Here is a 26,614-nt window from a genome sequence, read left to right on the forward strand (position 1 = left end):
AGTCATAGTAGCCAATGAATTCAAACCCCCAGTTTATTGTTAAATAGTTCCTAATTCAGTTTCCCCCCCTTGAAAAACAGAAGACTACATCTGAACAGAGCAGGTAGGATTAATTTTGTAAATGCCAAAACTAAAGACAGAACAAATATACATGTTTTAAGTTTGATATTTTTAACACTCTGTTACCTAGGTTACAATTACTTGAAAAGGGGGAGGGGAGGACTACAATTTTTAAAAAATAGATATTTACTCATGAAGAATTGTCAGGTTCAAAAATTAATTTTATAGTAGCATAATTATGGGTAGCTATTAAAGAATTCTTATAATTAAATTATAAAGTCACAAAAGCAAGAAGTTTGTCCTCTTTTAAATGCCCTACATAACATTTAGAACTAATATACTTAGGGCATATCATAACTAATTAATATAGAGTTAACATATATATGATTTTTAAAGAAAAACATCTTTAATACCTATCCAGATAACTTGATAGACTTAAGAAAGGTGATTCATAAATTAAGTGAGAATAAGCCAAGTCCTGAAAAATATTCAACCTGTAGATATAATTTTAGATTATTGAACAAAATACTGGTAGTGTCTGGTAAACCATCAGTACCAATAGTAATAAACCCTATTTCACACTTTTCTCACTAATATGTAATAGTTTGTGGTACAGTAGATAGAGAATTGAGGTACTGCCTCATACATTAGCTAAGTTAATAGTAACTAGACAATTTATTTAACCTGTTTTCTTCTTACTTGTAAAATGGAGATAATAGCACCTACCTCTCAAGGTTGTTGTGCCTGGCACATACTAAGTACTATACAAATGCCCATTCCTTTATCTAACACTTTTCCACATTAGGAAATGGTATTTTATTCCTTTATATCTAAGAGTCTGTTTAATATCAGATCATGTAAAACTTCCTTCTGTACCCTGGTAGTTTTAGTTTTAAAGCACTACCTTCAGACTTAGCAGTTGTTATTTTATGGTGGCCTTTATTAGTTACTGCTTTTATGTTCAATGGTAGCTAATCATAATAATGACAGCTTACTTCAATTAAGCACTTTAGGCTTTACATAATACATATATTACCTTATCACACAAACTATTGAGGTAGTTTTCAGAGATGAGGAAATGGGGTCAAAAAGATTACTACTACTGATAGGTGATTTAAGATTTGTCACAAGATAAATTGGAGATATTCCTTAGAAATAAGAGTTCAAATCCCAATTTAGATAATAGTTTAGCATTAAACCTAAGTCTCTGGACTCCAAATTCAGAATTCTTTTCAGTATACCAAGCTAGCTTGATTTCTGGTACTAGTCATTCTTTTTAATCCACTTATATTTGTGGCAGTGCAAAACAATTTTTCCCCTTCTAGGCCTCAGTGATATTCTACTGTAACCTTATGCCCCATTTTGATCAACTCCTTAATCTGTCCTTAGAACTCTGGGTCCCAGTCATTTTTGCCCTTAACATGGTGAAATTTAACAACAAAGCATTCATGTTTTTAGGTAACATTTTTCAAGTGCCTACTATGTGCTAGGCACTGTCCTAAGTGCTGAGGTTCAAAAGATTACAAAGACAGGAGATTGAAGTCTCATTAGGCAGACAGCATGCAAACAAATACAAGCAAAACATGCTATATATAAGGAGGAAGCCAGGGAAGTCAGTAGTAGAGCAGAAGAGGGAAAGTTTCAGATATGTGAGACAGAGAAAATTCCCAGAGCCATGAGATATGGAGTATCTTATTCATGGAATAATGGCTAGGAGGCCAGGATCATTGGACTGAAGAGTATCTTTGAGGGAATAGAGTGTAAAGACTGGGAAGGGAGGATGGGGCTAGGTTATGAAAGACTAGAATAAAATATGCCAAATAAAATATTTTCATTTGTTCCTGGAAGCAATAGGAAGCCACAGCATTTATATAAATGCTTTCATAATGCTTATTCTGATGGGTAATCTCCAATATTAATCCAGTCTGCTGTGCTTTGATTTTTCACTTGGTCATAGGCACCACAAATCATCATCCATGAGCTACCTGCCAGGGAATAATCACTGAAGAGGCTGAATTTTTTAAAATTTAAGTCAAGGTTTTTATTTTTTAAATTGTTAGTCTGGATGGGTAAATATGTTTTTTATCATTTTCTAACAGAAATTCATTTGTCTTTTATGGAAACAATTACCTGCCCTGGAAAAAATGCTAAGCAATGTAGTTTTCAATAAATCCACTTAAATGATTGAAAGTAATTAATTGAAATTGATTTTTTAGCCAAAGTTGATATTTTCTTTTTTTTTTTAACCCTTACCTTCTGTCTTGGAGCGGCAGAAGAGTGGTAAGGGCTAGGCAATGGGGGTCAAGTGACTTGCCCAGGGTCACACAGCTGGGAAGTGTCTGAGGTCAGATTTGAACCTAGGACCTCCCATCTCTAGGCCTGGCTCTCAATCCACTGAGCTACCCAGCTGCCCCCCCCCCAAAGTTGATATTTTCACAGTGGCATTGATACTTTGTAGCAAGAGCAAAATTTTTCCTGAATAATTCTTCCCATCATGTTTATTTCTACATAAAATGTATTAAAAATGATAGCTCATAAATGAAGCCACAGCATCTCAGAGTTGACAGGGGCATCAGTGGCCATCTAGTCCAACAAGAAACCAAATAAATATCTCTACAAGATGGAGGGCAAGTGCTTTTTTTAAGAGATCTAGTGAGAGTAAATGTCTGTCTCCTGAAGTAGCACATACTACTACTTTTGGATAGTTCTAATTGTTAGAAAGTCTTTTCACAATGCCTATTGTTTCTAGTTCTGCACTGAGGCAGAAAAAAATCATTCTCCATGATAAATATCACCAGTTCTTTCATTCCATCCTCGTATAGAATATGAGGTCCTTAAACATCCTAAGCACCCTCTTCTGGACATTCTTCAGCTTAGGGTTCTTCCTAAAATGTAATGTCCAGGGGGCAGCTGGGTAGCTCAGTGGATTGAGAGCCAGGCCTAGAGATGGGAGGTCCTGGGTTCAAATCTGACCTCAGACACTTCCCAGCTGTGTGACCCTGGGCAAGTCACTTGACCCCCATTGCCTCGCCCTTACTCCAAGACAGAAGGTAAGGGTTTAAAAAAAAATGTAGTGTCCATTAAGACAGCTAAATTTAGTCTAAATACAGTAATCAGTACAGGTTCCACAGGATAGATGATAAAATCTATACACAATATACATGAGCAGAAGGAGGGTAAGCTGAAAGGCGAAGGCTCAAGAGGCCAGATAGGTTCAAGAAAATTTCCTGTTGAAGATGGAATGAACATGTAGATGAGGAAGGAAAGCATTCTAAACATGGAGGATAGGCACTGCAATAGACAGATTAGGATAAGATTTAATATTTGGGGGGGGGGGAGTTAGATGAGAACAATAAGTAACATAGAATAGACATAGAAGGTAACACATGAGCCAAGGTGGCACCACTTGGAAATGGAGATGTGACAGAGGCTGGCAGGCTGAAAAGTGTGTGGATCTGATCACCTCAGTGGGGTGGGGCCCCAGGAGGTTGGAATCTTAAGGAGCAGAAAGTTCCCTGTGATGAGCAGTTGGTCTCTCATTTTGGAGAAGCTGGAGAGAGAAGGTTGAATTAGACTTTCTCCTGAGGGTTACCCACTTTTTCCTGCTTGTGACTGGAAATCTTCCCAATTGAGACTCAGTGAAGAGAAACCTGAGAAAAGGCATTTTGAATCTGTCAGACTTTAGCTCAGCTCCTGCTGCCCTGGGTCTGAACTGTAGCTAAGGGGCCAAACCCAAGGTCATTCAACCTGACTTTCTCTCAGGGGGGGTTCAGCCTGCCAAAGCCTGAGTTTCCCCCAAACTCGAGGAGGGAGGGGAAAGGGTTTTAGATAGATAGGGGACCCCCTTTTCCCACCTTTCTTTCCCATTCTTTCCCTGCTAGTTATTCTCTACATTACCCTGATTGAGTTAATTGACATTAAAGTAGTTATCTTTTCCCCAGGCTTTGAATCAAGTATGAATGAACAGCTTCAAGGAGAGACATCTTAAGAAATTCTTTGGTCTCTAGTAGTGGAGAGAAGACAAGAGGAAGGAGAGCAAATCTGGGAGGAGCCATAGCTAAGGAGGGAAGGCAGAAGGGGGAAATCTTCAAACCCCCTCTCCTCTCTCTGGGCCAACCCTAAACATCTGCTGTCCTCTCCTAGATCCAGTTCCCTTTACTATCCTCAAACCTTTTCTCCATACACTCTGCAGTAGAGTGTAGGAGATGCATATTTTCAACTCTTCTGAGTCTACAGTGTTCTGTTTCATCTATTATCAGTTATTGTGCATTGTTGTTATTTTTTCATTCTGCTTTTTTAATTTTCATTCTGAATTCCCAAAAGAACTGAGTTTTAGGCCCTTGTCTTTTTTCTTGTGTCACTTCCCCTAATTCTAGGTCTACCAATCACAATTGAGGTTCTGCTCTAGGACTTCCCAGAACACAGTTAGTTGATTCTGATTTGTTACCCACTATGGTACACTTGGGTCACACACCTCCCACTTCATGAGTAAGTGGGATAGTTGCACTTTTGGTGATTAGATTTTCATTCTTTTTCAATTCTGTAAATAGACATCCACTTTGGCGCAGTAGGTAGCACATCAGTCTCAGTCTGGGCTGAAGGTCTAGTTCAATCCTCCTTGGAAGGAGGGTGTGATATACTGGGAAAGGCTTCTGGAGACAAAAGTTATTTGACTTTGGGTGGGGTCTACCTCCCACCTGAAGAGGATGTCTATTGTCTGGTGAAGTGGAACCTTCCCTCAAGAGGAAGCCTCTCCTGTGACAAGGTCAAAACCTGGGGTTTCTACCTCTCAACTAAATAAACTGGGGATGTCTAGGTTTCCACATTGACACTGTATATTGATTCCAAAGGCAGAAGAGCAGTAAGGGCTAGACAATTAGGGGTTAAGTGGCTTGCCCTGGGTCACACAGATAGGAAGTGTCAGAGGCCATATTTGAATCTAGGACCTTCAGTTTTCCCTACAGTCTACATAACATCTTAAAAAAGAAGTGAGGGGGCACATAGGTAGCTCAGTGGATTGAGAGCCAGTCCTAGAGAGGCTTCTGGAGACTAGAAGAGTCACTAGACTTTGGCTTGAACTGAAGTGAATTGTGGATTCTCACATGAACAGGCTCAAACCTGAGGCTTTCACCTCGGAGCTACATAAAAACTGGGGAATCACCATATCTTTCCAAGCTACAAGTTTGGGGACCTCTAGATTCCAGGTTGACACAGAACACTAATTTATCTTCAACCAGATAGACCTCAGCCCTTGTAGCCAAGACCTGGGGAAGTCTCTTCAGAAAAATCCAGCAGTTATCACTCACCACATGTCAGTCCAGTCAGCAGATCCTTCTGCCCCACTTCACCAGCCTCAGCTAGAAAGCATGAAGATTTTCTCTAGTCTACACTTCCAAAAATTATCTGTCATAGCAGGTTCCACTCCCTGTGAGAGTTCCAAGTAGAATTCCCAGAAGAACTGAGTTTAGGACCTTGTCTTTTTTCTTGTGTCACTTCCCCTAATTCCAGGTCTATCAATCACAATTGAGGCTCTGCTCTAAGACTGCCCAGAAGGCAGTTAGTTGATTCTGATTTGTTACCCACTATGGTACACTTGGGTCACAGACCTCCCACTTCATGAGTAAGTGGGATATTTGCACTTTTGGTGATTAGATCTAAATGGGCAGGTCTCCATACTTAACTTTTAAGTAGAGTGTTTATACTTATGGATATTAAAATCTAAAAATAGACATGAGTTACAATTTTAATCTTTACAATCAAGGAAGGACTAAGTACCTTCATTGTTACAATCAGGGGAGAGTTAAATTTAATCTTCACAATCCCAAAGAAATCAAAGTTAGGAGAAAAGGACCTACTGGTACAAAAATATTTGTAAGGACTCTGTTGAGGCAAAGAATTGGAAATGGGACATCCATCAATTGGGGAATGACTGAACAAGTTGTGGTATATGATTATAATGGAATCCCATGGTGCCATAAGAACAAATGAGACAATTTCAGAAAACTTTTCAGAATTTCAGAAATGATGCAAAGTGAAGAAAGCAGAACCAGGAAAACTTTTACAGTGTAACATCAATATTGTAGGATCCATTGTAAAAAAACTTTTCAACAATGCAAGGATCCAAAGCAGAGGTATCACTTACATTACTTGGAGGAGCTGGATGGCTCAGTGGATTGAGAGCCAGGACTAGAGACAGGAGGTCCTAGGTTCAAATCTGGCCTCAGACACTTCCCAGCTATGTGACCCTGGGCAAGTCACTTTAATCCCCATTGCCTAGCCTTTACCACTCTTCTCCCATGGAAACAATACACAGTGTTGATTCTAAGACCAAAAGTAAGGATTAAAAAAAAAAAACTTACATTGCTTGTTACCTTGGGAAGGGGGAAGAGGAAAGTCAGAAAGTGAATGTTAAAAATTGTTTCTGTTTGAAACTGGGAAAAATACAAAAAAACAAAACAAAAACCCTAAAACTGTGTTGGGACATCAGTTCAGTGGATTGAGAGCCAGGCCTGGAGACAGGAGGTCTTGGGTTCAGACACTATCTTCAGACACTTCCTAAATCTGTGACCCTGGTCTTCTGTTTGAAACCAATACACAGTACTGATAAGACAGAAAGTTAAGGTTTAAAAAAAATGATAATGATCAGAACTTTGGTCCATCCCTCTATGCTGTCATTTTATAATGTCCTGATTCTGGTTTCTTATACCCTTAATATAAAGATGTATTTGCTTCTTAGAAGTTTATAATTGAAGCAATATCCTTCCTTAAATTAAGGACTATAAACAAATTGATCCTGCTTGCTATAGAATATATATGTATATCCATACATGTATAAGGAAGACCTTTCTCCTCCTTGGGGGTTCTTTATGCATTGGAAATTTATTCTTCCTTCCCAATAGAATCTGAATTAGCTTTCATATTTAGAATCCCTAGAGAGAAAGCCAGAGGAACTTTTATATGGCCTTGGACCCTACTCTGAGATGTACATCCCAAGGTTATTCTCCTAACATAGCTTAGAGTTTACCCGGTATGAACCTCTCATTTTATAGAAAAAGGAAGGAAAATCCATCCAGAGTAACTTGCCCAAAGTCAAACAATTAGTAGAGGGTGGTGTGAACTTTAATTGACAGGGCAGAGATAAGCTACTTTTAAAATGGAAGGTCATGAGGAGAAAAGTGTATCCAGAATGAAGATTAAGTATTTTAATTATATATTTTTATCAGTTTTAAATAATTATTTAATTATAGAAGAATGCCTGTGCAAGGATTTTTATTATCTACTCATATGTGTATGTATTAAAACAATATGTAATTTGTGCTCATTATATCTTTTCAGAAACCTTCAACAAGGGTATTTACCCCTGACTCTTAGTTTCCTCACTTAGGAACTAGTCTACAAAAGTTGGACTGTATTACTTCTATAATATCCCTGTCAGCTCTACTTTAAGATTAGTTTGGGAGCTAGTTTCCTCAGATATATGTTTGGAATGGTTGATTTAATAAATGCAAGAATACATCTTCCTCTGAAGAGAAATGTGTAAGAGATAAGGATAGATACACAGCAGGAGAGATGACAGTCTTCTTAGTGAAAGGGGATCAAATAAAGGTCAGATCCTGAGAGAAAGGACTAGGGACTCCAGAAGGACTATGTTAAAAGTATGCTTTCTGAGGAAGTTGCTAGAGTATTCATAAGATATAACAATTAATTATTAAGGGACAGTTTGAATGAAACAACATAAATCAAGTAATCAAATGTGTGGTATAAGTTATAAAGTTATGAGTCTTCCAAAGAAGTGAAATTACAACAAAATAAATTTTTCATTCAACATTTTCATCCCACAAGTACAATGAAGTGTTTAGTATTAACTCTTTTGACTTTTTACTCATTTTCCAATCTTTGTGAAATACTAAATAAGTGTCAGTCACAAACAAGTTTATTATATTCCATAAAATAATGAATTACACTTATAGCACTAAAGAAGAAAAGTTTAAACTTTTATTTCAGAAATTGATGTAGGTAAGTAGCATAAATTGAATAATATGTCCTCGATTCCTGTCAACCCTAAAATGGAGATAATATTTTTGTATTTTTTAATAGAAGTACATTTTAGCAGAAGCATAATTTGTTTATATAACCTTTTTAAGTTGACCAAGTGCTTGCCTCACAACCCAGTGATATCAATAGAGCAGGTATTCAAATATTCATTTTGCAGATGGGGAAACAAGTATCACTAGAACTTCAAACCAGTTCCTAGAGTCACTTTCATACCTGTTATAACACAGCATGGACAACTTGGGCAGTTTTACCTTAAATTCTAAGGCATATTCAAAGGCAATAATTTTCACAGACCAAAGAAAACAGTTTTAATAAATGTCAGAAACCAATGACACTCAGAAGGCAGTTGAATCTGATAACACTACTTTGTAAATCACCTTGAAATATTCTTAAGGTCTGGCAATTCCTCCTAATAGTGTCTCGGGCAAACTGAGAATAATTTCTGAAAGCAAACTTTTCAGAGCATACCTGTCTCTGGTAGCAATTTTATAGCAATCATTAATTGATTCATTGGACATTTATTAAAGACCTATTATATACTGTCTCTGTCATACATAGTACTAAAGACATCCATAAACCACTGTTGACTGAATGATTGTGCCTACTTAAAAAGCAGTCAGGTCAAAGAAAAAATGCTCAGCAGCTTTCTTTGTTAAACCCTATGAGTTCAGTTTTATCTATTAAAATATTAGGAAATTAGAGAACTAGATAGAATCAAGGTAAAATCAAATTCTAATTTGCCCAGAGTCTCTGACCATTTAAGTATGATTACATAAAGTAATCTTTGAACTGTATGAAGAAGGCTTCTCATTGGGTCAAAAATTTAGAGTTGAAAGTTCCAACCTCCTCAGAGTGCCTGGTCTGGAATCAGGAAAATCTGAATGCAGATCTTACCTCAGGCACTTACCGTTCATATGACCCTGGGCAAAGCACTTAATCCTCTTTGCCTCATCTGTAAAAGGAGCTGGAGAAGAAAAAGGGCAAACCAGTGCTGTAACTGTGCCAAGAAAACCTGGAATGGGGTCATGAAGAGTAAGAAACAACTGAACAACAATCAAGAATGCACAGCTAGTGAGTGGAAGATAGGACTAGAACAAAATCATAAGATCATGGGATCACAAATTTAAAGCTGGAAGAGAATTCAGAAGTATGTTAAGGGGAATCTCCACTCATTTACAGAGGAAACTGAGGCCTAAAGAGATTAAATGAAAAAAAAATTAAATGATTTGTTAATGGTCACACTGATAGCAAGAGTAGTATAATAACAATAGCAGCATTTATATAACACCTTTTGCAAAGCACTTACAAATATCTCATTTTAACCTCAACAACCCTGGGAGATAGAAAATCATCATAATAATGATTATTACCATTTTAATAACTAACATTTATATAGTAATTACTGAATGAAATGACTGAATAAACAACAACCTTATTAATTTAAAGGAAATTAAGGCCAAAAGAGTTTAAATGATTTGCTTATAGTAACACAATGGCAATGATAGAATTTGCACCTGAGTTCCTTGGCTCTAAATACATTGATGTAGCCATTGTACCATGCCAAGCAAGTTTAATGCCAATAAAAATTTAGGGGAGTGGCAGCTCGATGACTTAGTGTATTAAGGTCCAGGCCTAGAGAAAGGAGGTCCTGGGTTCAAATGTGACCTCAGACACCTCCTAAGCTGTCTCACCCTGGGCAAGTCACTTAACCCACATTGCTTGGCCCTTAGTAGTCTTCTGCCTTGGAACCAATATATAGTATTGATTCTAAGATGGAAGGTAAGGGTTTGAAAAATAAATTAAAATATAAGATATTAAGGAATACTTTAAAAGAAACCATTTAAAAGGACTTCAGTGTGAGGCTGACAGCAAATGCTTCAAATTGCAAACTATATTTATTTAGTTATTAATACCTTAAAAGCCATCTTTACAGGGGCAGCTGGGTGACCCAGTGGAGTGAGAGCCAAGCCAAAAGATGGGAGTCTTTGGTTCAAATCTGGCCTCATACACTTCCCAGCTCTGTGACCCTGGGCAAGTCACTTAACCCCAATTGCCTAGCCCTTACAAAAGATGGAAGGGAAGGGTTTTGTTTGTTTTTTTTTAAGCTATCTACAAAGAAATAGTTAAGAGTTAGAATTTACAGCTATACTCTAATGTGATAAAAAAAAATTATTTAAAAATATTCACTAAGTTAAACTTCTCACAGACCTAACTTGTCTTTAATTAAGAAAAAATAATTTAAAATTAGGTATTACTAATGGCGTGGTAGAAATAACAGTCTAGGAGTCAAGAGACCTGGATTTTAATGGCATCCTATGTAAGGTGGGTTTAGAGATTATGCCCAAGATGAATGGCAGTCAGTTATAGAACCCAGATCTCTTTCTTTCCACAGGTCTAGTTTGTCTGGGTTTGGGAGCTCTTCAGGAAGAGCAGCATTCACAGTAGTGTTACAACACTCATTCACGGATTTGTATTAAGCATCTACTATGTACTAAGCACTGAGAAGCAGTGACTATTGCCTCCAGAATCATATAAAAAATGCTCTGTTTGGCATTCAAAGTCCTTTATAACTCGGCCCCCTTCTATCTTTCCAGGCTTCTAATACTTCACTTCCTGAAATTTGCTCCACTACCCTATGTTGATGACCTCAGGCTATTTTTGAAACTCTCCTTCTCTCAGCTCAGAGCATTTTCTAGTGCCGCCTTCTCCCTTTTAATTATATCATATACTTTATTCTGTATACTTCATACTAATCTTTTTTCTGTTGTGTCTGGACTCCTAGTGAACCCATATGGGGTTTTCTTGGCAAAGATACTGAAGTGGTTTGCCATTTCTTTCTCTAGCTCATTTTACAGATGAGGAAAGGGAGGAAAACAGGGTTAAGTGACTTGCCTCAGGTCACATAGCTAAGTGTCTGATGCCAGACTTGAACCAGAAAGATGAGTCTTCTGGACTCTATATGCAACATTCTATCCACTGCACCACCTAATTGTGCCAACAACAGCTTTTGTCTGTATTTTGTTTGCTTGTTGTCTTTCCCATTATATTATGAACTCTAAGGACAAGTTCTGACTTGCCTCTTTTTGCATCCCCAGTGCTTAGCACAGTGTCTGGCACATAGCATGTAATTAATAAATATTTATTGACTATTGAGAGTAAACTGGTTAAACAGATGTGAAAATAAATAACTAGGGTGTCATGTTGACAACCAAGCAAACTGACCTGATTAAATCTTGACTCAGCCACTAAATAAAGTTTGGGTGTGGCAGTTTTCAGGCAGCTGGGCCAGGCTGATGGAATCAGAAAATGAATGAAGCATTGTTTACATTATTTACACAGATAGTCATTACAGTGAGTGTTTTTTCCAGATAATGATTAAACTCAAGAAAGAAAGAGTATTATGAGAGATAGTTAACAAAATGGAATGGACTTCAGAAGACCTAATTCAAGATCTGCTTCAGACACATACTACCTGTTTGCCCATAAGCAAGACAATCTCTCCATACCCAACATCTCCATACAGATAAGGTGTATTGTTTTGGGCATTGGAGTTTCCATACAGGACCAAAAATTTAAATTTTTTTTCCAATTTGAGAATGGAAAAAAGGTCCTGAAGCTTTAACCTACTTCCTTTAGGCCCTCTCCCTTTATTTCAAGGCTTATAAAGTCCTGGGATAGGGTGAAGGTAATAATTTCCCTTGACAAGTCACTTTAGGGCACTCCTTTTCTTACTCATCCCACCATCAACTCCACCCATCTGTGGGGAGCCTCACTAGCAACTCTTCAGACCAAACAGAAAAGTCTAGGCAACTTCCAGCATGCCCAAAGTCCCCAAAAATTTAGGACAAATTTAGGCTTTACAGGAAGAGACACTACATGAAGACAATATATAAATACATGTCCTGGCTTTTTAAAGCATTCTTTTAAGTTGTTTTTTTTTAGGTGTGTGGTTTTATTCCTCCCTTAAATCTTTTTGCATACACATCTTAACAAGTTTTAGCTATATAACAATTTAAAAATACAAAAATACAAATATCCATTATAAATTCTCTACACTTAATACATTTTCCCCCAATAAATAATCCTGATTCATTTACAATAACAATACTGTCAATAGCAGGCCCACCCAAAAGGGTATTGGAATACTTTTTTTTAGTTGCAAAATGATACAGAGTATTTTCACCTTTCCTCTTTGTCAGTGTTTCAGTGCCTGCATTTTAATTCAGAGCAATACTAATGCAAAGCAATAAATTATTGTGAAATAAATGTGTCCAAAGAAAGAACTGTTGGAGTCCCACAGATTAAAGCATACTATCTTTCACATCATTATATTTTGAGGTTTGGGTTTTGTATGATTGAGCTGTGACAAAAATGACCAATTATGGAAGGCCTTCAGTTGCCAACCCAAGTCAGGCTTATTGAGGGAGGGCTGGCCTCACAATAAAGCCAATTTCTTTTTGGCTTGGAGACTTTTATTTTTGTGTCTCAGTTAATAAATTTCCATCAGATTTATTTAAAGTTCTAAATCCTTTCAAAATCATTGTTCTCTATTACATTATTATTGGTATATGTGACATGGGCACTGTACCCCCAGAAACCCAGGCAAACTATTATCAGGGAAACTCCCTTGCTCTCTTACATCCTCATGACTCTGAGCCTAAAAACACCCAATGACCCCTCTAGGGTACTGAGATGACTATCTTCCTTTGATCATCCTCTAGATTTAAGATCTAGATTAAGATTAAGGGATAGAGAGAAGCACATCCAGGCCACACCTTGAACCTATCAGACATCTGTTTGTTCCCTAAAACTAAGGAATCTTTATGTCCCCAGGCAGACCCCAGTATGATCATCCCACCTCATGCCTGAGTGACCAACACTCTCTATTGTAAAAAGTATAAATCCCCAGAACTGATGTTGTCTGGGGGAACAGCCTTTCCATTCATGCTGTCCTCCTAAGGAACTGCTCCCCATCTTGCTGTTCCACCTTGCTATCCTCCTGGCCATTCTCAACATTACTTTCTAAATTAATAAATTCCTCTTTTTGGTTTTAAGCTAAGTTTTGGAGTCTTGCATTCTTGCAAAAGGTATCCTTCCTGAACTCACCCAGGGGTACACATCTGCACCCCCATAACATTTGTAGGAGTTGCCTGCAGTTCCTATACAATTTACTCATGGGTGGTGACCTGAGAAGGAGAAAGGAAACTGAAGGAAAATGGATGAAGAGATAATAGAGATAGAGGGAGAAACAAAGGAATAAAGACTCAGAGACAGCAAGTTAAAATATGGGCTACATGTCGCCGTGCTCCCCAGACAGAAGTTAGAGAGAGCTCCACATGTGCCCTCCAACTTTTATTGGAGAGTTTATGAATGAGGAGTGGGAGGTAACTAATGAACATGTGGCATGGCATAGACTTTAACATTAGTTCAATTGACAATCATGAAATTAAAGAGGAGGAGACTAGTCCAACATGGGACTTGGAAAGGAATGTGGCCTAACAAGGCATGAGCTAGGACTCTGTGGCTGATAATGTCCTACTCAGGAATACTTTTGTCCTTTGGACTGAAGATTTGGCAATACAATAATCAATAAGTAACATGGCCATGAGTCTGGCATATGAACACATAAGATACAATATCAATATCAATGTCAATCATACTTTCCAAGATGTTAATATGCCTAGTATGCTACATATCCCCTTTTTGTTTAAAAAAATAAAATAAGAGTGTGTGATGTTAAAAATAAATTATAAACTAAACCAAAACAACAAAAATAGCAATGAGTATAGCAAAATAACAAATTAAAAAAATGAAATCTAAATCACATAGCAAAATTAAGTTAAATTTTAAAAATTTATGTAAGACCAATGATAAAAATAACCTTAACTCACTAGTCATCCTGAATTAATGTGATCAGTCTCATAGTCCTATAAGACAGGTATATTAATATAATATTTTACCCATGTTCAGCCAGGACTGTAAGAAGTTGCCAGACCTTTAAATATAAAGAAAGTATATGGGTATTTGTTGTAAGATCAATGCTTATCATGTACCTGAAGAATTCAAATGGTATTTGTACAATATGTAACTTGCAATTATTTTATTGGAATTGTTTCATATTACCCAAATTTGATCAAAAAACAAATTGTACAATTGGAAATGTTATAACAACACATTGGATACTGTTCAATTACAACACAAATTGTTTATATTATCCAAAATGTATGTATGATAATTGTCTTAAATGGTTCATTTTATATTTGCAAAAAAAAAAAGTATATCTTTATTAGAATTAGACTTATTTTAAAACCAATTTAGCTGGAAATTGCATTTAAGTTTTTAAATGTAAAGGGGATGTAATGGTACTCCTAACCATCAATCACTTCTCCATCCCAGAAGGGCTATAGGCCAAAATGCAATAACATTTTGAATGTAATGATAAGGATTACACTGTATAGTAGCCCTGGATTTTGTTGAATGTTACCAGGAGATAAAGACTATAGGGGACCCCAACAGGATGATAACATTGGGTCGAGGGTTTGTTTGTATTTCTACAGATAGTGGAAACATCTGGAGACCCACAAAGCACATCATGCCATGTGACACAGGACCAGGAAAAGAAGCAGACAAATAGCACAGATGATATCAGTCAACTGCACAAGACACACTTGACGAGATGCTTTCAGCAGGGGACATCTCTCTCCTTTTGCCTCACTGGCAGCCATGTTCCCTCTCTCCCTTCAATTCCTCCAATTCTTGCTACAAACCTTCCATATCCTCTGTTCTTCATATCCACTCATCTTTCCATATAAATATTACAGTTTTTGGCAGAGCCAGCTAGGTTTTCCAACCTATTTTGTCAGGAATTTGGGAAAAAGAAGGCAGTTGGAGGTGTCAGAGCAGTTTCAGAGAAATTGGGCCTACATACATTTCAAAAGCCTGTATGACTGTGGAAAGCAGCTATTTTGAGAGCAGTGTTGAGTGCAACTAATCTGCCTAGTAACACCACAGCCAAAAGAAACCACTCCTTCTGAAGGGAGGAGGCAACTCTTAAAGGGCCAGACTTAAAAACATTTCTACTGTTGCAAAAGGCTTTTCAAGATATAAGATGGCAAAGAAACTATTACTTGCCACGTGTTATCTAGGCTGGATTGGACATTTCTTTTATATGTTTTACAACTTATTTTTTTGTCAAGATTCCAGATTATATATATTTTTTGCTTAAGATCTATGAAAGTTTTCAATGGCTGAATATAAATGTAAATCACTTGATTTCATTTATTCCCACATATGCTGGAGTGTTATTCTTCTTAGTCCAATTATACTATGCCCTAAAAAAGGTGTGCATCTAATTGATGTGAAAAAAGCAAAAGACAATGAAATGGCCGTGATGATTTTAGCCATGAGGGAGGAGATGATGCAACTAAAACAAATGATTAAGCAACTGACTGAGGAGAAACAAAGTGGCAAATATATTAACACACAACATGACATACCTAAAACTAACAATGTAGTTAAGCAAGAATATACAGGTGAGGTTGAAGGTGGAATACCAATATTGCCACTAAGAGATCAAACAAGCCTGCAACCAGATAGCAGCATAATTCATATTAAAACATCCATTGCTATTCATGGGGAAAGTGGATGATGAACAAGTTCAGAATGAAGGTACAATATTTGAAATACCAAATGATATACCAGAAGGACATTGGGCTACACATTCTACAGATGTAGGGATTCTAAAGTCAGCAACACCAGTAAAAGTAGAAGTTAAAGAAGGGACACCACCAAGGATACCACAATACAAACTAAGTAAAAAAAAGCCATAGATGGAATAAACCCAATTATCCAAAGTTTGTTGGATCAGAAAATTTTAATCCCAACAATTTCAGAATATAATACACCAATAAAACCCATAAAGAAAACGAAATGTGACTCTGAAGAAAAAGTTCAATGGAGACTGATTCAAAATTTAAGAGCAGTAAATAACTTCGTAAAAAAAAGTCCCATGCAGTCATTCCAAGCCCATCTAAAACAATTTCTGAAATTCCAAAAAAACATCCAATTTAAAGAAACCAAAATCGTGCACTATGTGGATGACATTCTTCTTGAATCCTTATCTGGTAAAGTTTGTTACCAGGACAGTAAAAAAACTCCTCCCAGCTAGCTCGCCAAAAACTATAATATTTATAGGGAAAGATGGGGGGGACTGAAAAAATAGGAGATACTGTAAAAATGGAGATTTGAACCCCAGATTTCAATCCCCAGAAGTCGTTGCTCTAGTTCCCAAGATGCCCTCTAATCTCACTGAGATTTTCACCGGGATGGGATCAAAAATTTCTATTTAACCCAGACGAATCACACGTTGGCTAAGGGAAGCGGTGGGGGGGGGGGGGGGGTTGGGGAGGAGGAAAAGAAAATTATCTGTTTCCAATGAACAATGTATGAAAATGACCAAATAAAATAATATTTTAAAAACTAAAAAAAAAAAATTCTATTTAACTGGCTGTAAAAGCCTACTGGGTTCTCTTCCTACTTCTGCTTCCAAGCAGATGTGTCTCTCATGATGTAAGTGAAATTGAATGGGCCTTTCAGCCCTCTTAGGCACGTGCTTTCTTATTTGTATTTTCTTAATCTCTTAATCTTTAATAAATCTCATAAAATATAATACTTCTAGCAGAGAAAACAAATTTTTAACTGCTACAGTTTGGCGTAACCACTTCGGGAAAACGAAATACCCTCAATCTTCAGATCAGCCTTTAATAGCTAGTGCCTAGTTTGTTTTTTAAGCCACGTTTCTCCAAGATGCTTTTTTAGAAAACAATCTTGATCAGTTCCGGCCTTCCCACCGGCTCGGCTCGCTACTGTTGCCTGTAATCTGGACCTGTTTGATTCTAATTGCTCCTGCTCCTGGCTATTACTTCCCCTCCCTCCCTGCTGCTGCCTGCCTGTTTCTGCGACACAGACCCTGGGCGGCTCCTGCTCCTGGTCTTTCTCTCGCTCACCTGGCCCAGCTGATTCCCGCACCTCTGGCCTCTGACCCAGATGGCTTATCACCTAGGCTGCTGGTAGCAGACCCAATTTCCCCCGGACTCATTTCTATCAGCTGGTAAAGACTGGGAGGTAATTTTCTCTTAGGCTATGATTAGCCTCCCTTGGACTGGGGGCAGGGAAATCACAGGAGGGGAGAAAGAAAGGGAAAGAAGGAAGAGACTTTTCCAAACAGGAAGTTGATTACAAGCATGGCATTTTTCAAAGAATATCTTTTGAGTGCACTGGTCCTTTTATTTATCTCACTTGAGATTCAGGAGAGAAATTCATCTCCCTGCAACTCTTTGCCATTTGTTGATATTCCAAAAACTCACTATGGGAGGGCAGCTGGGTGGCTCAGTGGACTGAGAGCCAGGCCTAGAGATGGGAGGTCCTGGGTTGGAATTTGGCCTCAGACACTTGCTGGCGGTATGGCCCTGAGCAGGTTGCTTAAACCCTATTGCCTAGCCCATACCAATCTTCTGCCTTCTGACAATAGGCATCGAAATGGATAAAAAACGAAGGAACTTTAAAGAGACTGGAGGTTATATTTTTAAGGCATTTCAGACTCCAATGTTTTATAAAAATCTCTGTACTCTATTGTATTTTACTGATTGCTTTGTTTATGGTTTAACTTTGTGATTTTAAGTTCATATATTACTGCATTCCATACTATTGTGTTATACTGAATCATTTTAATGTACTGAGTTTTAACTACTGTTAAATTCTGTTCCTTTTTCCCTATAACCATACTGAATGAACAAACATTGAGTAAACACATACAAAAAAACAGCTTTTCTATTTTTGACTTTGTAAATTGTCACATAGAGGATAGATGAACTCCATCAGAAAAATTGCTATAACAACCTTTGGAAAATTTAATGTGCTAAATATCTCAATTGATTTTAAGGGTTTTTAAGACATGATTTTTAGAATTTTTCTTAATCTCTGGTCATTTTTGCCTGCCCCTAAAACGAGTTAAGGCCCATTCTAGTAGCTGAAGTAAAATACAATTATAACCCCTAACCTTCCCACATTTCTAAACATGTGAATGGAAGTTGGGCAATTAATCCCAGGGCATTTGTACCCCCAGAAGCCTCCAAAAAAAGGAGCACCTCTCATTTATACTCTTCAGCTCACTACTTAACTTCCACTAGAATGATCTCTAGATTTCTTGATGATGTTCTAAACCCAAAATGAGTTTTACCTTGTTTAAATACCAAGGTTGAAAGATTTGCTACATTTGTAAAAATTGTGACAAATATCCATCAGTTCATAGGCTTTAAAAAAAAATGCCATACAGCAAATTATGTGAAATATGATACTATGTTTGTTTGCTATTGTAATTAATTGGGCTATTGGGAATTTGGGGGATACTGATTCCTACATATTTGTACTACTGTTCTTTAAAAATGAAAAATGTTACCTTGTTCAATTCATTTGCTTGCACTCACAGTGCATCATGGCCAGATATGAAGAGGAAATGGATCTCGTTTTTGGTGAGAAAGCCTGGTATTCTATATTTTCTTAGCTGACACAGTGTGTCAATGATTATAAGCTATATTTTTGAATTTTAAAACTTTATTATATTTTTCTTGCATGTGCAATATACTATTTCAGGTTTTGCATTTTTCTCTCCTTTTTCTCTCCTTTTTGAAGCACATGCCACCAGTATTAAGCCTTTCTTTTAACTTTTTTGATTTTGCAGTAATATGTTTAAAATACATTTGCTAATGCATGCCCCCAAAATTTGAGACTATAAAAATGATGCCACTAATTGTTTTAAAAAAATTATGGGACTTTGCTTAATAATTCTGTCTGATTCCAGGACAAGATATACACAAAAGAGCCATTACATAGGGTCAAAGATAAACCAATCCAGGACAGATTGATGCACTTCTAAGCCAATACAAAGGTCTTGAACCTAGTGTGAAGACTACAGGTTGCTATGTTTAACATTTGTTAAGACATAGACCTTCCTTGTGTCCACACTTACTGAAAATACTTACAGATGAGTATCCCCAAACTTGGCTCCTACTTGGCTCCAATAATCTGGTCCCTTTTCTGTCTTTCATAGTGTGCAAACTTTCTGTAGTCCTGTATACTGATGGGGTAAATGCATCATTGCTTAGATAATTTTATTGGGCCCTGATTCAAGGATCTGTTATAGATTTGTTTTTCCTTGACTTAGAATTTTTACACATAAGACTTTGATAGTCTATATTTTCATCCAGTAATTTTTTTATTTGGATTTTTCTGATGTCTTTTTAATTTCTCTTGCCAATTGATTCATATACCTCATAACTCAGCTATGCATCCCTAAGTGATCCTGTATTTTTCAATCACCCTTTTAACGGGGAAATGTAAAAAAATATTATTATTTTAAATTGCAAAGTTTAAATTTCCTTTTAAGAAGAATTTTAGGTAAAGAAAGATGCTACCTCTCCGAATCCAGAAACTGAACCGCTTGGAGAAGACAACACAAAGATGCCTCTAGACCACAAGCTGCACAAGAAGATCAAAATGAACTTTGGGTGTGGTTGATTGAACATTTATTTGTATCTATACTTTCATGCCAAAGGGGACTGCCCCCTAACTGGCTTTTTGCCAATGTGTCTAGCAATTATTTTTTTTCTTCTCTTTTCCTCAAATTATTGTAATCTTTAGGTTGATTATGTTTTCATGATCCTTTTAGGGAAATTTTTTTTTTCCCCAACGAGGATCATATGGAGAAATGTAAAAATGGAGATTTGAACCCTGGACTTCAATCCCCAGAAGTCCTTGCTCTAGTTCCCAAGATGCCCTCTAATCTCACTGAGATTTTCACCTGGGTGGGATCAAAAATTTCTATTTAACTGGCTGTAAAAGCCTACTGGGTTCTCTTCCTACTTCCACTTCCAAGCAGACACATCTCTCATGATGTAAGTGAAATTGAATGGGCCTTTTGGCCCTCCTAGGCACATACTTTCTTGTATTTTCTTAATCTCTTAATCTTTAATAAACCTCATAAAATATAATACTTCTAGCAGTAAAACTAATTTTACTTGCTACAATATGGAAAGTTTGTAGCAGGGAATGGAGGAATTGAAGGGAGAGAGGGAATATGGCTGCTGATGAGGCAAAAGGAGAGAGATGCCCCCTGTTGAGAGGTTATTTTTGAACAAATGGGGGTGTCCGAGAAATGGGCCCCTTATGATAGGCTGCGGAGATGTCTTCTCTATGGATTGATGCCAAAGATGCCCTAGAGCAGGTAAACATGGACCCTCCTGATGGACAAGCCTTTCCCCACACTTTGGTCACTCAGCAGGGGTCAGATAAGGACCGTTTGTAGTTGGATGACTGTCCTGAGGTTCAGCTCCCTCTATGCCCCTGAAAAGATAGTCCACTTATCTGACTGTGATATTCAAATAAGATAAATTTTAATAACTAGTTCTGATTGGAGAGGTATCAGGGAAGAGGGAAGGGGGATTTCTCTAGATACGGTCTCAGTCTTTCTCAGCTTTGGAGCTGAGACCAGGCCTCATAGGCTGGTGGAGGTTTTCTCTTATTCCTGTCTACGCTATATCTGTGCTAATCTTCCAATTTCAAAATATTAGCAGTAGACAGTAAGCAACAAGAAAAGTTCTGAACTTCAGAGCTGGTTGGGCCTTTATCTTTGGGCTGAAGAAAATAGAGGCACTTCACTCCAGAGCCTGGGAAGCCAAAACCCCTCTTCCTTCCAATGCCATGAAGGAAGTGCTAGTCACAAGACCAACTGCCACTCCCAGTTGCCCCTTCCCCCGCCAACTGTCAGCCTTGTCAATTTCTTCTCTCTCTAATATTCCCACTGTTGTTTGTTCCAACATAGTAGCAGAAAGTCCAGAACTTGTTTTAGTTTCCTTTCCACACTTCCAAGGACCAAACTGAGGACCTTCAGCTTGCAAGACTGACATGCTGCCTACTGCACCAAAGAGTCACTCAACTTCAGCTTCAGCTTAGCCCCCATCTGAAGTGGATTGTGGATTCTCACAGGAATAGGCTCAACCCTGAGGCTTTCACCTCTGAGCTAAATAAAACTGGGGAATCACCACATCATTCCAAGCTACAAGTCTGGGGACTTCTAGATTCCACATTGACAATAGATAGATAAAATGATTCAAATTTATAAGATAAATCCATATCTATCAATCTATCTTGTATATAAGACTGATCAGAGAAAACTTGGATATAAAGATTTTTCCCCAATTGTTGTTTCCCTTCTAATTTTTACCATGTTGTATTTACTTGTGCCTATAATCAAATTTATTTTATCTTTCACAATTCTTTCTATTGCTTATTTAATTTTGAACTTTCCCCCTGTCTATAGATCTAAAAGGTAATTTCTTCCATATTTCTTATTGTTTTTATTGCATCCTTAGAAGAAAAGTGTGAGAAAACATCCCTACAATGCTGAAGATCAACCTTCTCACCCTGGAAGATGCCTCTAGACCTGTGACCCCTACCTGATTGTTAAGTTCCCCTAGAACATTTATTTTAAGAAAGGATGTGGGCTAGTTATATTCCTCCCCATTCGCTCCTCTTCTGGCTCTACCTAGAACATTCTGGACATCTCAGCCTCCTACCTTTCTGCTTCTTTTTGCATTTTCTTCCATTAGAATATAAGTTCCTTGAGAGTGGGGACTTTCTTTTTTCCTGTACAGGTATCCCTTTCACATCTCAGAAAAAATTAAATGAGAATTTTCTGGGTAGTTTTGTGGGAAATGCAGTTGAAACATTTAAGGGCAGCAGAAGATACAGAAAAAATTTAGAAACACCAAAATGCAGAAAATATATGTATGGCATTGTATAATATCAACATACTTAATCTTTTAATACTATAAATATCACACAATTTCTTTTTGAAAGTTAAAATAAGTAAAAGTTAGTTTGTGAAAAGAATATAAAAGCCAACAGATGCCATATAAAGGCTAAAAATGTTTACATTGACCTCAAAGTTATGAGCCTATGACCAAATACTCAACCCAAATTTTACAATAAGGTACTGTAGACATCCCACAAAAAAGAAAATTCAGACTTCTCTGGTACAAAGGAAGGGCCATTTTTAGGTAGATTTCCATTATATCATGATCCTTCTTAAAGAGTGTGCATCTTTTTTTTTTTTGGTATGTTGATGTTTATAATTTATATAAATTCAGGCATTAGTTGAGCAATCTAGGTAGATTGTTTGGTGTCACCAGAGCCTTCCTGTCACCATTCCCTGTTTCTGGATCATAAAGCACCAATTAAAACTAATCACTGTTAAGAAAGGAATCCTTAAGGCTAGATAACCATATTACTAGATTCTATTCCCACATTGGCAAGGTTTTTATTGTTTAATCTTTCAGTTGTGTACAATTCTTTGTGACCCCATTTAATATTTTCTTGGCAGAGATACTTAAATGGTTTGTTATTTCTCTTTAGCTTGTTTTACAGGTGAGGAACTTAGGCAAAAAAGGTTTTTTGACTTGCCCAGGATCATACAACTCCTAAGTGTCTGAGGCCCCCTTTAAAATCAAGAAGATAAGTCTTTCTGACTTCAGTACTCTATCGACTATGTAAGCTAGCTTTCCCTACTGGGCAAAATAAAGATTTAAATATAGATTCTCGGGGGTACAATACCCTCTATAATTTTTTAAACATATATTTGTGTTGATACTAAGATGTCTAGAATCAAATATCCTAAAGTATAAAATGAGTTTTGCTCAGGTTTATTCCTTATTACATGACATTACCAATTTTTAAAAATTGTCTTCTATGGTAGGATGTCAACATCAATAGATATTAATTCTTATGTCACCATTTTCTCATGAATCACAAATGTTAAGTCCTGATATAGCACATTTTACGTTAACTGGTAACTAATTTGGCTACTGATAAGCTTTGAATTCTTTTACCTTCTACTTTTCATATGGTTTTGAAATAATAGTTGATATTTTAATAAATATATTTTCTTAAAAATTGGTTCACAGTATATTACTACTGACTTGGATTTAGGTATTTTTATTATTACCCTACCAATTTTTTTTTTCTTTTCAGTGTTTATTGGCATTCTCTTTCCCTTAACTGATCAATTCAACATATATTTACTGAGGGGGGGCACCTGGGTGGCTCAGTGGATTGAGAACCATGCCTAGAGATGGGAGGTCCTGGGTTCAAATTTGACCTCAGACACTTCCTGGCTATGTGACTCTGGGCAAGTCACTTAACCCCCACTGCCCAGCCCTTACTGCTCTTCTGCTTTGAAACCAATACACAGTATTGATTCTGTGGCAGAAGGTAAGGGTTTTTAAAAAAATAAAATAAACCATATATTTATTGTGTGTACTGAACCTAAGAATCAGACTAATAAGTTGCTTCTTGCATGATCTTAGGCAAATCACTGGGCTTCAGTTCTTTAATCTGTGAAAATGAAGATAATATTTACATTGTTCCCTTAGAATTATGAAATAGAAAGCATTTTACCAGCCATACAGCATTGTAGAAATATAAGCAATTAATTAATTTTTATAATGTCCAAGATTTGGGATTTCCCAAATGTAGGAGAACTACAGGGAGGAAATTTTCTTAGCCAATGTAGACTAACCATTTTTCTTAATAATTTTAGAAAGTTGTCAAGGGTACTAAAACAGTAAGTGATGCTTCATCAGTAGCCAATAAATGTCTAAGGTAAAATTGGAACCCAGGTCTCACTGTTTCTAGCTCTCTAGCCATTAAATTTGACTCTTTGATATTTTGCTTTTTAAGAGCATATGAAATGTAAACATGTAAAGCCCAATGGAATTGCTCATTGGCTATGAGATGGGGGTGGGAGGAAGGTAAGGGAAAGAACATGAATTATTTAACCATGGAAAATATTCTAAATTAATTAACTAAAAAATTTTGGATCATAAAAAAGCATATGAATGACTTGTCAATCTATCACAAAAAGTTAAAGTGAAGAAAGTTCACTAATAATACTTTTTAAAAATCATTTAATTATTCAATTGAATCTTGATGGTAAGTGCTTAAAGGAATGAAATCCACTTGTCTCTCAAAGTGATGTAGTTTCTATCAATCTTTACATATCTCAAAGGGCTTTCTTCATCATAAACTAACAATTTCAGCAGGATATCCTGTGCCACTGAGAACTCTTAACCAGTATTACCAGGAGATTCTACCTGAACTACCCTATGCTCTAGACCAATTGTAAAGGTCAATTTGAAAATAGATCTGTTCTGTCCAAGTTTTGAGAAATGAAAATAGCATTCTTTAAAAATAACACTAGGAGTCACTATGAGTCAGATTCTCTCACTATTCTTAACATGTTAGGGATTTTGATAACAGTTTTATTATGTCTGAAAAGTTTATTAAGTACCAGACTTTTAGCCCTGGGCTTGACTGTGCCAAGTAATTTCACAGGGCATCACAAAATTGTTATAAAATTATTTGTACTATTTATAATTTCCTGAATACATAAAATAAAATTCTCCCTTAGCACTTTTAGAAAAGAATATCATAAGATGAGAAAGTATTAAAAAACCAAAACAGCCAATTAAAACTGATAGTGCTGAACCAGAGAATAGCATATTCTCTGATAATAATTGAGTGAACTATGAAGACAATGGCACCTCGGCATTATTCTTCTATGCCTCAAGAGGTTCACGGAGTTAAAACTAATAAATGAATGTACAAAAAAGCATTTAATAAGCATGGTGTTGCCCTCTATAATAATACTCTAGGTAGGGAAGGGCATGGGGAAAAAGTCACTCAATCAATAAACATTTATTAAGTGCCTATACCATATGTCAGGTACTGTGCTAAGGGCTGGGAATACAAAAAGAAACAGAAGACATTTACTGTCTTCAAAGAACTAACAATCTAATGGGGGAGGAAAAATGCAAACAAATATATAAAATCTAAACACAGGACAAATAATACTTAGTAGAGGAAAGGCATTAGAATTAAGAAGGTTTAGAGAAGGATTCCTATGGGAAGAGATTTTCCTTGGGAAAGCCAGGGAAACCAGGAGGCAGAGTAATTGAATCCAAGGCAGTCTATGATATCAAGTAAAGTAGCATAGAGGGAGAAGAGAAAAAGTTTCAGAATATAACCTTGCTGGACATTTAAGGTAAGATACTGTGATCTGGATGAGAAATTAGCAAAGGAAACTCAGAAAAGGTCAGAGAGATAGGAGAAGAGGAAAGAGATGCCCTGAAAATCTAGGGAGAAGTGAGTACCAGGGAGAAGCAACTGATCAAGAGCATCACAGACTACAGAGAGGTTGAAGAGAATGAAGATTGGGAAAAAATCATTGGATTTGGCAATTAAGATGGTGACATAAAAACAGGACCCATTAGAGCTCTCCCAAATTCCCCTCCAAAAGATTTCAAAACAAAATTAATTCTGGAGTGGCAGAGTCAACAAAAAGTTAGACTGAAACAATTTTTCTTCCTGAGACAACTTAGAAGATTGGCAAGAAAGGTCTCCCTCACTGGGGTTAGAATGGAGTACAGTGCAGCCATGCCTAGAAACCTAGCAGCAAGCCTTGGAGATGTGAGCAGCAGGAGAGTTAGCTACTGCTAGGGTTCTCAACCCACAGGCGGTAAAGGAGTAAGATAACTGGTTAGAAGGAAATTATAGGAAATTCTGGCACTGAGTTTAAGACTCTTGCATTGGCCATATGCCATTCTGGGTTACGATCCCAAGTTGATTAGTAGCAAGGGAAGAGGGACCACTCAGGTTATAGTTCCAGGGCAGAAAAATATGCTAATGGTCATTCACAAACCAGAAAATAGGACAAGAGAGCAGTGACCACACCTTTCCTTAGGTCATACTCCCTTTGAAGAACTGAAAACTTATAGATCCTCAGAACTCTGAAAACAGTAGCTTAAAAAACCTGAAACTTGTCATAAACCTAAAAGAAAATAAAACAAAGCAGCTTAATGAAAAACCTCAAAGGAAAAAATATTACATTGATCAGGACAAAAAAAAATTTGTGGAAGAGCAAAAAAAAATTTTTTTTAAATCAAATCAGAGAGATAGATGAAAAATTAGAAAGAGAAAGGAGAATGATGCAAGAAATTTATGAAAAGAGAGTCGACAGCTTTGTAAGAGGCACAAAAATATACCAAACAGAAGAACAAAAAGTAGAATTCATCAAATGAAGAAATTAATTAAATAACATCTCAAATTACAAATGAGATGAGAGAATTTGATAAGACCTATATAGTAACCACACAGGAAAAGTCTGTAAAGGAAATAAAAAAATTCCTAGAAAACTTTTTCCAGTGTAGAGTGGATAATGGGATTGAATTTATGCAATAGAAAAAGAAGGAAAGAGTCACAAGAACTCAAGAAAGTTTCTGACTAATACAAAGACCTATAATTTCAATTCCCTAAAGGTTACTGTTGATAAAGATATCAAGGCTATAGGAACATTCACAGATGAAGTCCCACCAAACTTAGTTAATTC

General features: G+C 36.8%; 1 long non-coding RNA gene across 1 annotated transcript in view; it reads left to right on the forward strand.

Moving 5' to 3' along the window:
- The window catches only part of LOC130458404 (uncharacterized), a 28,541-nt gene extending 2,276 nt beyond the window's left edge, over nucleotides 1-26,265 (forward strand). Inside the window, exon 2 of the long non-coding RNA XR_008917714.1 lies at nucleotides 4,002-26,265. This is a non-coding gene — a long non-coding RNA (uncharacterized LOC130458404). The remainder of the gene's footprint in view (nucleotides 1-4,001) is intronic.
- Nucleotides 26,266-26,614: the final 349 nt, after the last annotated feature.

Source organism: Monodelphis domestica, chromosome 3, assembly GCF_027887165.1.
Source record: "Monodelphis domestica isolate mMonDom1 chromosome 3, mMonDom1.pri, whole genome shotgun sequence".
In the NCBI taxonomy this organism is placed as follows: Eukaryota; Metazoa; Chordata; class Mammalia; order Didelphimorphia; family Didelphidae; genus Monodelphis; species Monodelphis domestica.